Source organism: Rhagoletis pomonella, unplaced genomic scaffold (assembly GCF_013731165.1).
Source record: "Rhagoletis pomonella isolate Grant_MI unplaced genomic scaffold, Rhpom_1.0 Rhpom_scaffold_00001, whole genome shotgun sequence".
Lineage (NCBI taxonomy): Eukaryota > Metazoa > Arthropoda > Insecta > Diptera > Tephritidae > Rhagoletis > Rhagoletis pomonella.
In genome coordinates this window covers 48,300,918-48,303,602 of record NW_023458555.1, presented here as the reverse complement: position 1 = coordinate 48,303,602, position 2,685 = coordinate 48,300,918, and the positions used below count along the sequence as shown (strand labels likewise).

At 34.0% G+C, this 2,685-nt stretch overlaps 1 protein-coding gene across 2 annotated transcripts in view; it reads left to right on the top strand.

Moving 5' to 3' along the window:
• Positions 1-2,685, top strand: part of LOC118745485 (E3 ubiquitin-protein ligase Iruka) — an 82,520-nt gene that overhangs the window by 77,951 nt on the left and 1,884 nt on the right. The gene's annotated exons all lie outside the window — the stretch shown is intronic.

The window sequence follows — 2,685 nt, the reverse complement described above, 5'->3', positions numbered from 1 at the left end:
ATGCTTGAAAATGTGTTGTCATGTTGAAATAACTCTTCTTTACTTAAATAAAAGTGTAAAATAGTGGTGCTTGTGATGTAAAGAAACACTCAGCTGACGAACCCGCTTTCGCAAACTTTTTTCTCAAAACCAGTTACAAATACAACGTCGCGTTCTTACGTGATCTTGTATTTTTGGTTCATGCTTGCAACTTCAGCTTTTTATCAATCATGGTTGTATTTTAGTCCATTTAAATTTGCAGATTCTTGTAAATTCAGTGCTGCTACAGCCTTAAATATTTCAAATTATTTCTGGTTTTAACTATCTCGAAGTAAGTTTAGTTCAGAAAAAAAGCACTAAAAAAGGCACTAGGCACTAAATAATTTTTTTTGGCGTTTTAATTTTCAAAAAGCACTAAATCTAGTGCTTAAAGCACCAAGTTGGCTACTATGTCATTAGCTCTGCCCTCGCGAGGGCGTCGTTGCGAGCGAGGCACTCATTTGCAGCGGCAGACGATCGGGGCAAATGAGGCAAGCAGGTTAGAGCGGAAAACGGGTTGATTGGTCAGCAAAAATGTATGGGATAAAAATTGCGTTAACTAAGAATTTCGAGTAAAGGATTGTACGCACACATGCAGATATGCATTTACCCTGTAGTAAAATTTAAAGACAGTCTGACAAAGCGCTAGTTCCGAACTACATATCTCAGAACTATCTCTGAACTAGTACAAAAGGAATGCAGAGCGGGACAGTTGAAACTTGCGGTGTATATGTGCAAATGCTCACAAATGCGGTGGAGGCAGTTGTGTTTTCAAATTTGATGAATTTAAATTGTTGCGTGCAGCTTACAATATTTTTTTTTTTTTATAAAATATGTAACAAAAACGGAATCTGTAAAAGAAAAGAAAAAACGAAAACAAATGTCCAAAAATTGAATCGCAACAACGTTTTCTTATAAGAAAAACTAATAATTAATTTGATGAAACTTTGTTGATTTGCTTTTAATTTTTGTACAAAGTTTTAAACTTGGATTAACAAGATTTTGTTATGGAATGAACTATATTATTTATAAAAAAAAGTGAATAAAACTAATTTGAAAATAAAAAACCAAAATAAAAATCCGAAACTGATCCATATTGGGTGACCTATACACTCATACGACTGAAAAAATTATAACCAATACTGTTCCTTGGTAATGTGCCACAAATATTAATTATTAAATTTTGTATTCTTACTAAATAACTTAAATATATACGTTTTCTATACCCGCAACTTTATTGGCTTTTTATTTGATTTTGACATACAATGTTTTAAACCAGAGATGGGCAAAGTGGCTCCCAGGAGCCTTTTGCACTTAGGAGCCGGCTTGGCACATTTAGGTGGTAGATGAGGGGTAACATCAAGAGCCAGCATGAAGGGGGGAAAAAGAGCGTATTCAAATTTCTTGTACTCCGACTCTCATTACTAATATATATGATGCTTTTAATGTATTTTGTACACCCCTTTACCCTGAGAACTGATTTAGCTCTTGCGTAGCACTTGCTGGCTTTTTGATGGCTTAAGAGCCAAAAATTTGCCCATCCCTGTTTTAAACCATGACAAGACGAAATCATGCGACCTTTTACAACAAAAAAGGAAAGTATCTCTCGACAGAGAAGATGGAAACAATTCAAGTAAGTACTCGATACTTTGCCGATACTGAGTAGGTATCGATACTTTCAGTCTTTTGAGTACAAGTACTCATTAGAGTGATACCTAGGAACACGTTTATAAATTTGTTTACTTTTCTTTAGAGAACCCAACCAGCACAATATAACCAGTAAACAACCACAGTATATACAGTAATAAACCTTTTCGCAGTTTTTCAACAATTGGTCCCCGAGGAGTACTTTTGGGTTGTGTGCAGCGTTTTCGTTTTGTGCGCACGGCAACACTAGCTGTGGGGAATTTCGCCTCGTGATTAGAAAAAGTTCTTTTCACGGATAAAATATATGTAATTATCAGGCATGTTCTGCAAATTGTACGATTTCAAATCGGTGCGATTTATAAAATCTAATTCGGAGGATTTATAACAAAGAGGGAAAAAAATGATATGGTTCTGGCAGTTTCCATTTGAAACATTTAATAATTTGATTTCAAATATACAAAACTACTTTGCAAATCGCACCGATTTGAAATCGTACGATTTGCAGAACATGCCTGTATGTGTTATTTATGAACAAAATGTAGGTGAAGTATAATATTAATGCTTAATTAAGAATAATGTCAATAGTTAAGTACATAATTAACGCTTGTGTTTCTATAAACTGGAAAACTCAAATCGTAATTATTGCACTGAATTGAGTTCTCTTAAATGTAGATTTAAAATTTTAAAAATATTCATTGTAAAATTATCATCCCTATTCTGCAACTCTTTCGTATTCGGATTTTGCTACGAATCGTAGAAATAGTATGCTGCAATCCGAATCGAACTTTCGAAATTCGTAACAATGACATGCTTAAAAATGAACGAGTGGGCTTTTTTGCGTAATTTTGTACGAAAACAATTCTGTGTCGGGGGCGAAATAAAAGATGTAAATCGATGTGTGTTTGCAAGAAATATTGGTGGTGTTCATTTAAACAGATAAATTTGTCTTTCGCATATACGTATATTTTTATCCACTGCTTTATATAAACGAGCAAAAAAGAATATTTGTTGCCCCTTATC